The sequence below is a fragment of the Pinus tabuliformis genome, chromosome 4_2 (genome assembly GCF_031772625.1).
Source record: "Pinus tabuliformis cultivar Carrire ecotype Pingquan chromosome 4_2, CPIR1, whole genome shotgun sequence".
Classification (NCBI taxonomy): domain Eukaryota; kingdom Viridiplantae; phylum Streptophyta; class Pinopsida; order Pinales; family Pinaceae; genus Pinus; species Pinus tabuliformis.
In genome coordinates this window covers 1,080,778,137-1,080,788,898 of record NC_142304.1, presented here as the reverse complement: position 1 = coordinate 1,080,788,898, position 10,762 = coordinate 1,080,778,137, and positions in this window count along the sequence as shown.

Below are 10,762 nucleotides of genomic sequence, written 5' to 3'. Positions count from 1 at the left end.
AAGTCCCTAAAAGTGTTGTTCCATCCCCTAAAAGAACAAGGTCAACTGATTACATCATCTCCCAGAAGTTCTCCATGAAAAACTACTCAGAACTGGTCAAAACTGGACCATCTCACCTGCTCCATGGTCAAAGTGCACTGCATCCCACCTAAATGCACATGGGAGGTGCGATGCATACTGAAAATCCCTTCTATGGGGTGCGATAGGTGAGAGTGCACAAATGGAAGAGTCAATTTGCGAGGTGGATGATCATGGAATCTTCTAGAAACTTATCCTGTGACACTTGCCTCTCTGCATTCGCCCAAGGATGAGTAAGAGATCATCAATCTCCAAGTGGAATCAAGAACTATCAGAGAGAGGACAATAATCAAATCTCAGAAGCTGACTCACCTCCCTGCAATCATCTATATATGGATCCCTCATCCCAGAGATCCAGAGGCTGGAATCTTGTATCTTGTAAGGAAGTGTTGTTGGTTTCTTGGTGTACATCATAGTGTTGGGTGATCTAAGCTTTTCATGAGGTGAAGAAGGGCTTTCTTGCTGAGAGGATGACATTGGGTCAGAACAATTGGTTGTAATCCTCTTTTCTATTCTTGATATTAATAAAGCTATTCAAGTTTTCCTCCACGTTCTTGTATGATTGATGATATATGCATTTGTGTGGTCAATATATATCTGGTCCTATATTGTTTATGATAGTAGACCTCTGTTCTTGGATAGTGTTATGCTGCTTTGATTCCACAGGTGCTCTTTGAAGCTGGGTAGACAAAGAAGCGAGTGGCAAAGATCTATGAGAAAGGAGAGGAATCAAGCAAGGAACCAGGCGCAAGACAGAGGTTGGTCTCGTTAGTTCCCCTCTTATCTACTTCTCTTAAAGGAAAACGAAAGTAGTTTTAGTTTGTTTGTTTCTAAGATAGCTACCAATCTTAGTGGGACTAGCAGCTTTGCATAGACACTAGTTTTCCCGATAACAAAAACCCTGATCAATAAAATGTCAAAATATATACGCTACTTTACTTTATCAAATCCATGTGTATACATGACTTCATTGAAGCATACCCACGTGCAGATGTTAAAACATTGAACCTTGGAACTAAATCATTGTCATTCTAAAGAGTTATAGCCTAAAGCAATGAATTAATCTGAAATAATCACATAACCATCACATATCTTCAATCACATACGGCTATCAGCATCATCACACTTCAATCAATCAATTCAACTTCAATCATCACTGCTAAACCTTGATCATCAAGTAAGACTTTATTGACAGACAACAGAAATACATAAATACTAATTAGACTAATCATACCTCTTATTCAACAAAACCCTAGCTTATATATGTGCTTTCCTCAAAACACTTCCGCGTGTATACGTGCTTTTCAGGAATCTAACCCGCATACAAATTTGTCCAAAGTGTAGAATCGATATACGACTTACCAACATTAAACCTGACTATATACGTGCCTTTCAGGTTAGCAATCTCACGTATAGATATGCAACTATTGACTGATAACTTCACTTCACATCAGACCTTCAGAAAAAACCGTCTCTCGACATACATAACAAAACACGTGTCAGACATAGATATTACAGATCAAATCAATCCATTATCAATATAGTCATTTCAGAATTATTGGATTTGATCCATCATCAAATTCCAGGTGCATACTTAGTTTAGATCAAGTAACTCATTAATATACCATTACATGCACACTTTCTTCAAATCTAAGTATTCATGAAATATTCATCACTTGTGTTAGCACCCTCTAATTAACTCTAGGCTGAAAAGAGGATTACAAGGGTAACCACTTGTGGAATTGGAACCTAGCCTTTCCAACTCCAAAGAGGGATCTCTCTATAAGATTTTCAGCCAATTAGATAACTTAGTGTTTCCGATTTTAGGCTAGTTCTTAAGGGAAAAGAGAAATGATTTTTTTTTAAAGACTTGATGGTGGATGTGAGTTGAAATCCATTGGGCATGGAGTCACCAAGGGTCAAGATTAATGAATCATGTAGACACTTGGTTGATTGAGTTAACTTTCAGAGGCAAGGTAGAAAATATTCCTTATGCTGATAGAAAGGTTATTGTAGATAAATGATTGAATAAAGGACATAAATGTTTCAAACTTAGGGCATCTAACCAGGATGAATCCTAAGTAAATCTTAAGTAAACAATAGAAGAATTAAACAAATACATAAATAGAGCATCAAATTCGTGATTATTTCTGATACATATACATTGATTATGTTGCATATAAAGGAATGAAATGTTGAGATCGAACTGATATGAAAACTGAAACATACACTGGGAGAAGAAACATACAGAAAGAGCACAGTCACATGAATCTCTAAAAACCAAGATCAAGTACCTCTAATTTGCATAATATTCATTAATCTCAAAAATATTTACAATTTTTTGACTATGAACTATCTCTCACACACTGACCCCAACACCTTCTTCATCTTTTTCCCTTATTAAATACAAAGGGGAATTTTAAATTACCACTTAAGGTGTTTAAATTCACTGAACTCGAATAAAATAGGCTCAATAAAATGTACTTGGAGAAAAGCAGAAACCTACCATACTAAAACTATCATGATTTCAGAAACATTATTGTTTTGAAGCTTTCAAAAAATTTAGAAACAACATGTCCAAAATTATCAATTTAATTAACTTTTTTATGTTTATTCACATCCAATCACCAATATACTTCTAGAAGGTTTTGAAATACCAAAATGAGAAAAATAAGGCTAACTGATATAGTTGCACGGCAGGGTGAAAGAGCCTCCAAGCTTGGCATAGTTGCAGACTGTTCTAGATGAAATTGAGATACTGGGTATGCTTGAACTGGCTTTTTTCTTGTGTATAACCTCTAAGATATCATTTTTAGCCTTTTCCGACCTCCCAACTGACTCCTCACCATTTGCGCAACACTTGCGCAGTATAATTCAAATTCTGAATTTGTTTGACATTTCCTACTCCAAAAAACATTGTAGTGCCTAGCCATTCATCAAATTCACCTTATAACACCCAATATGCATCCAACTTATCATAATTCGAATTTACAAATTGAATTTCAAAAAATTTCAAAACTTTGTTAGCAATAAATTGTGGAAAATGGGTCTTCAAATGACACGCGTAACTCCCAAATTGTGATACCTATGCACAAAATGAGAGATGCTTTTTTTATTTTGCCCATTTTTTGACACAGGCCTCTTTTTTTTTTTGAAAATCCACTTCCATATGTTAGAAAAGTGCACAAAAGAACAATGGATGAAATAGGAGGAAAATGCAGAATTTTATTTTTTGAAACATAGGCCTCCAATAGCGTTGTATATCTCCAAAACCATAACACCTGTGCAAAAACTAAGGACAATTTCTGTATTTGGCCCATTCTTGGAAAAAAAAACTCTTTTCATTCTTTGAAATTCTTCTCCATTTAGTGAGAAACCTCTTTTGATAATTATGACCAAACCAGTCAATTTCAAAAGAAATTATGTAGCAGAGTGTAGCAGACCTCCATGGTTGATATGGTTGCACATGGTTTTGTGCAAGGATGAGTGTGTATATGTGCTTTATATGACCTGGTGATGATGTATCACCCTCTGAGTGCTTCTCTCCATGCTTCTAGAACTCCATAATGGTTGTTCTCAATTTGTGCAGCGTTGCACATTGACTCTATAGCTCAGAATTTTGTTGAGTTGTTATCCAACGATCTTTCTCACTATTGAAAAAAGCTTTTGAACCTTTGCCACACTGATTTCAGCCTTGTGCTATGAAAACTATCGAATTTTCTCAAAAAAGAGTGTGAACTATAGATTGGAGAGAGAATGAGGCCAATATGAGAAAAAATTTAACAATGTGTGCCTCATATGTTTTGTTTGGTCATGGGTATAAACTTTGGATAAAGGGTTATTATGATCATGAAATATGAATGATGGTAATGAGTTGTGGAGGGATGTAGTAGTAATGATGATGAGAGGTGAGTCATATCCATCAATATTGCCATGTATGTCAGGGAAAGTGTTGTAGCAGCTACAACCACCCTCCAAACTTTTTCCTTAACTTCGTTTTGGATCCTCCCTGCCAATGTTTCTCAGCAGCCTATCCTGCTTCGTCAAGTTCACAAGATTTATTGTTTTTCTTGCACAAAGGTAGCCTATCGATCACAACTTGATGCATTCACCTCACAGGTTGTAGGTTGAGAATATCCCCGAATAAATTGCGCAATTCTAGAGGGAAGGCAGCCTTCCCTCCATAAATTTCACAATCCTGTTTGGCAGCCTATTGGGCTCCAGAATTGTGCAATTTTGCCAGTCAACCCTCACAGAGAAAATTGTGCAATTTTCCCCATTAGGGATTCTCAACCCAAAATTTGCAAAAATCTGGGTAGCAGTCAGCTACTCTGCCTAGAAATTGCGCAAATCTCCTGGGCAGCCAGCCCAGCTCCCAGCTAGAAATGCGCATTTTCTCCTAACAATCAAACAACCTCTTGCATGTGTAGCTGAGTTGATTGATTCCCTCTAGAACTGAGTGAAAAAAACTTGCATGCATGGGTTGCTTCTCCTAAGGCAGCATGCAAATGCATCCCTTGTTTCAGGGTTCTATTTCTAGCAATTGGAGGTTACATGCAAGGATCATTTTAGAGACCTCCCACCAAGTTTCACTTCCCCTAGATTTTTGGCATGCGTGTCACAACCTCGATGTTATCAAAACTCATCAACCGAATCCTACAAAGCTCATTCCTCACATCAACCTTGCAGCTCTGCCATCCCACATCATATCTAGGAGTTGTCGGCACATTCAGCTCTATTTTTTTGGGGTAAGCCCGCTTTCCATGCCTTGTGTTGCATTTCTATTGCTTTTTTGTGTTTTCACTTGTATGAGTATTTTTTGCTTGATTTCTTTGAATTCTTGGTGTCATTTACATGTATACTATCGTTTCCTAGCACTGTTTCAGTTTTTGTTGACATCTCACTATTGTCGCATGCATGAAATTATTTTGCATGAACGGTCATTGATTCAGCGACTCACCTCACCCACATGCATGTTGTCCCATTTACTGAATCCTTTATTCATGTTTGCATGCACTGTCAATACTTCTACTTTCACTAAGTGTCACCATGAATCCACTGTCATATTTGCTTTCAGTTGCCCATCAGTGAGTCGGACCAACCTTGGTCTGGACTCTTCCTTCACTGAGACAACATTGCGCAATATGGGGAAGGAATGCTCTATCTTCCTCTCCATAAATGCGCATTTCTACCCAGGTACTGTCCTACATGACTATTTTTCACATTTCTGAGGGATAGTGACTGTTGGCCCAAAAAATTGCGCAATGCAATCACTAAGCTTGCAACCATTACCAGCTGATATTGCACATTGTGAAATTACAACACTCAACAGCCAGACTGGACTGTGCATTGTGTAGTTCCAACAGTAATCTAGTCTCCCAGTAGCGTAGACTATGCCTTTCAAAGTCTTGGCAGTTAGTCTCTCAACCTCCCTGCCGAAATTGCGCAACCTTCATGATCAGTCACACAGGTATGTTGAAAGTCAATTCTCAAATTCATTTTGGTTTTCGACTGACAAATTGCTTTCCATGAGTGTTGCCATGTCTCTAGGTATTGCATGTGTTCATCTTCCTCTCAGCAGTGTAGGTACAATGGTTTCCAAGAGGGCAGAGTCGAAGACACCATTTAGAGAACACCTGGAGATGCATTTGATGAAATGTCTATGAGCTTGCCTACTCACGAAGATATCAAGTTGTTCGTAGACAAGAACATCAATATATCATAGCAAGCAGCATCATGAATAGCAACTAAAGGCAATATACTGAACGTAACGAATGCAACAAACACAGCGGATGCAATGAACACAGAGAATGCAATGAACGCAGCGAATGCATCAAATGCATCGAATGCAGTGAACACAACAAATCTAGTGAATGCAAGAGGAAGGTTGTTGACAGCATAGAGGCGGAACAAAGTTGCAAGATCAAGCAGATCCAGTGATGATGAAATCAACTTTGGAGACTCAGGCTATGAGGCGACAGCGCGACATGAGGATCACACAAAGATCAATAATGGAACAAAGAAGGAGTTGCATGCGATAAAGTAGAAACTCAAGGAAGAACATGAAGCTATACAGATAGATGAATCAGTTGCAGCAGGAACAGGAACAACAGTGGGTGCAAGATGCACTCACGGATGAAACTACGCTCGTATAAGTAAAAGATCCATCCAAACAGCTAGCATGGAGTAGACATGGTGATCAATTTTGTTGATCGCATGCAAGGGATTCAGCAGCATGCATGTCATTGTGCACATGCATGCAATCCAACCCATTTAGCACACATGTACTTCGACAAGTTGATGCGCATGACCACGAGCACACACTTGAAGATCAACATGGACACTATGCAATAGTGTGTTACCGATTCAACCACACCCAAGAAGACCATGTGCATGTTAGTAGACGATTTGGATGAAGGATCCAAACCAATGCACCAGCTGCAATGGAGGCAAGAGTTCACTTCAGCAAGATGTCAACATGAGGTGCATGCACACCATCACGGGCAACCAAGCTTGGCATCAGCTCACCACCTCCACCATCACAAACATGCCAAAGATTTGGTCTCATCACAATGAACCAAGTGTCAGTGATGTCTTGCATGGCTTTCTCAAACCATGTTTTCTCACATGAGTACATGTGCATTGTAATGTAACGAAATGTCACGTGTAATTCAAGTGTCAATAGTTGGATGTAATAGTCATAGAGTAGACGAATAGTGATGAGGGTAGATGAACTGTCACAAAGGGGAATGTCAAGGGTCACCCCACCCTTTGCTGTAAATAGCCCTCATAACTCATTGTATACGCTTTTGGTTAGCCAAGCTTCTAATAAGACTATCTTGGAAAGAGCTTAGACAATGTTGTAATGCACCTTGGCTTCTCCACTGCATGGAGCTAGTTCATCTCTTTGCAGGAGCAGGTGGATGTGGTTGTAACGTTCCACTATTGGGGCTAGCACGTTTACATGCATGCATTGTATCATTGGAACTTACTGTTAGGGCCTAAATCTACCTCAGACTGAGAAAGGCAGGTCTAGGGTAACATCAAACCACGCTTAACCTGGTAGCTAGCCCTACCAGGTCGGGAGAGGGCTCTCTCCTTGTCAATCTCAGGAAAATATAGCAAATGAGGCTTGAGATGACTGATTTAAAGACTAATTTTAGGCTAGGTATATGCTCAAAGGAGTTTGATTGAGTTTTATGTTGGTTTGCTGGATCAAAAGTGAAAGGAAGTTTTGGGTCCAGGGAATGGACTCAGTCTTGCAGAGGTTTCTGTGGGGCGAGCTAGGAAAATGCTTTAGTACTTTGAAATAAGTGAAATGGAAATTCTTAAGACTGGTGGAGGCATTGGAGAGGGCATGAAAGTATCAGGAATCCTCCTCAAATAGTAGAAAACATACAAAACTAAACAAACCCTAAGGTATAACACTGCAACATCAATGAATTCTACCTTTATACTTGATTCATTTAGTTAAGCTGAAAAAAGAGAGATAATGGCACACATAAATACATGATATTTTGAATCACAGAAGGAAAAATAATACTAAATCACCTTGCCACAATAATCCCACAAAATGTTGCAAACCCTGGTCTATTTCCTTGCCAAACTATAGAGATCAATGTACAATAATGCTCAAAGCATTCACAAGAGTCCAACCTTTGAAAATGACTGAAAAACACATGATATAGACCTCCAAACCACCTGTGCTATCCATCAGGGGTCGAATCCATGAGAAGAGGGGTGGTTTCAACCATTTCTAAACTAGGAACACAAAAATAGGCAGTGGAACAACTTGCCTCTAAAACCTAGGAAACTGATTCATTCAACTTCAAACCACCTACAACTGATGTATCTACCTTATCAAGTCAATTTTTATCATTTTTACATCATATTACATCAATTTACATCATGTCAGCTCATGAATTTGACCATAAGAGAGAAAAAGTCAAACTAGAAGAAAACTAGGCGAAAAACAGAGTTTTTAGGCAAAATTGACACTTTTTCATCCTGTGCGTAGCGCCACTTTTTCTGTGCATAATGCTTTTTCCCAGCTGAATTTGGAGGCCTTCCCCTTCACCAAATTTTCTCCAAGTAGGCTTGTTGGAAATTTCTGTCTGTCTACTTTCTAGAACAAGTGGAATTTCTGAATTTGGTGCCCATTTGCCCCTCCAAAAATCAGTTCTCCCAACACTGCTTCCTGTGTGGCCAAAAAGTGGCAGAGAGGGCATTTTTGAGGTGTTTTTGACCCTTTTGGTGACCCAAAACTTGTCCAAATTTCCTAGTAATTTCTGGGTATTCATAATTTTTCATGAGGAATCCAAAAATGTAAAGTTTTCCTCTAGAGGAGGTCCCTAGAAAAAGCAAGCGCCTGGTGGCATTACACACCTGTCAGAAAAACCTGTTTTTTCCTTGAAAAAATTCAAAATTGTCAAAAGTTTGCCAAATTTCTTGAAATTTGGCATGAGTGATCTGCATCAAGTACTATGCTAGGCCAAGGAAGCATCAGCCAATATTTTGAGCTTATCTTGCTCTTTCTTGCTCCTCAAATTCTTCTTCAACTTGGCTTTTAGGCACCTTATCCTAGTTTTGCAAATTTTGTTTCATGCCAAATAGTGATAAGCCATGTACCGCAACATCTTTTTCTCCTTATTGTCCTTCTCAAGTAGCTTCTCCAAGTGCATATTTTCCCTCTCTAGCCATAATTCCCAATCAACATCAATCTCTTGCTCAAGCAGTGTCTATTTGACTTTCTTTCTTTTTGCTGCTTGCTTGTTTTCCCTTATGGTTTGCAGGTCCATGATTGTCTACTTATCCTCCAACTGCTTATTCCATTGCTCAAGGTAATTTATGATCCACTTAGCTCTTTCAAGGTTAAGAGATAAGTCATGGATTTCATCTTCTTGCTCTTTGATGATCTCCTTGAGTTGTGAACTTTGGGAGCCCAAATCAGCATCCTCATCCTGAATCAAAATGAAATCTCTCTCCTAACCTTTAGAAGGCCCTTCCTCATGTAATGGTTGTTTCCCTTTATCCTGTACCTGCTCTGTTGAATAAGAAGGCAAATACCCTTTCACCCCAGGTGAAGATAGCATTTTCCTGTTGTCATATGAAGGAAATGAGACCCCTTCGACCCCAGGTGGAGATAATACTCGTTTGGCAGCTGCAAATAACCTCCTTCTGCCCTTTTTATAGGTGACAAATACTGGCACACCTGTAGTTTGGATCTGATGAACTTCTTGCTGATTTGAAGGCCCTCCTGCCTCTTGAAATACTGATGGGGTCACTTGAGGGCTTTTGAAAACCTCATGTGAAATGAAAGCATCCCATGAAACATTCAACAAGCTCAACTGATGCAAAACAACAATCTTGATCAATGCAAAGTGATAAATGTTGTTGTACTATTGATGAGGAGGTTTTCTTTGCACCAATGTGGTCATTTTCTCAATGTTTCTGCATATGAAATAGGGGAGGTTCATCATCCTCACTCTAGTGAAATGCATCAATAATCTAACATGATAAGTGTACAGGCAAGAAAATCTCCCTTCACAGCTGAAGTATTTGATAATGAGCTTCATGAGTGGAGCATAAGTGTCCTATAGGTATTTGAAAGGAAAGACCCTACTGATTTGCTTCTGATAAATAGCCTTGATATAAGGCTCATAATGCTCTTTTCTCACATGTTGTCCTTTGTTCCACTATTCACCCACATTAGGAATAGCTGTTGCTTCAGCTATAGTTTCAGGTGTCAAAGTGAAGGTAACACCTGCTAAATTGACCCGGCCATTGTGAAGATGAAGGACAAATAGTCTAGCAAGTTCATGGTGGTATTTCATCCTCTCCACCATCTCACAAAACTGGTAGCAAGACTGATGTTTGAAACATGTCACTGCAAGGGGACAAGCCAATAATTATGTGAGTGTAGTGGGCTCCTCACAAATGTGTTTTCCTCCCTTATGTGGTCTTCTTGGTGCATGAATCTCTTGGGAGGAATCACTCATAGTTTCCTCATCCCTTTCATAAGCTGAATCTGTTTCCATATTTGCCACTGTATGGTGTAAAATGATGAGTATGAAGAGATTTTATATCAAGAATAGGTGACTGTTGTTTGATGAATAGGACTAATGAGTGGAGGATTTGATGCTGGCTGTAGGGTTTTTAGGGAGTGATAGGGTTTGGGAATGCAGATTAGGGTTTGGGGAATAGTGGAAATTTGTTAGGGTTTTAGGGTTTTGGGGATAGGGGGTAGGATGATTGTAAGTGAGAGAGGGAAAGGGAAATGAAATTTAGGAAATGTGGTGAAGAGGGAATGTGAAAATGATGCAGGGGAGAAAAACAACAACAATGAAAACTTTCAAAACCCTAGACAGTTTTTTGCAATATGACTGTGCAGCAAACTAGGGTTTGAATTTTCACTTATTAAAACACCATCAAAGATGATCAAATCTCTTGTAATGGCAAAATGGGAGGTTCCACTTACTTGAGGAATGATGATTGCAAGATTTTCGAGCTTGGCAACGTCGTTTGGGTAAAATTTAGGCTTGGAGGACTGGTGCGCCGCACCTAACACCCAGGTGCGCCGTGCTTAACAGGTGCGTCGTGCCCGTTCAAGTTTCTTTGCAAATTCTACGTCCGGTGTGCCGTGCCAAGTAGGTGTGCCGCGCCCAGAGAAATTCCAGAACTTTGC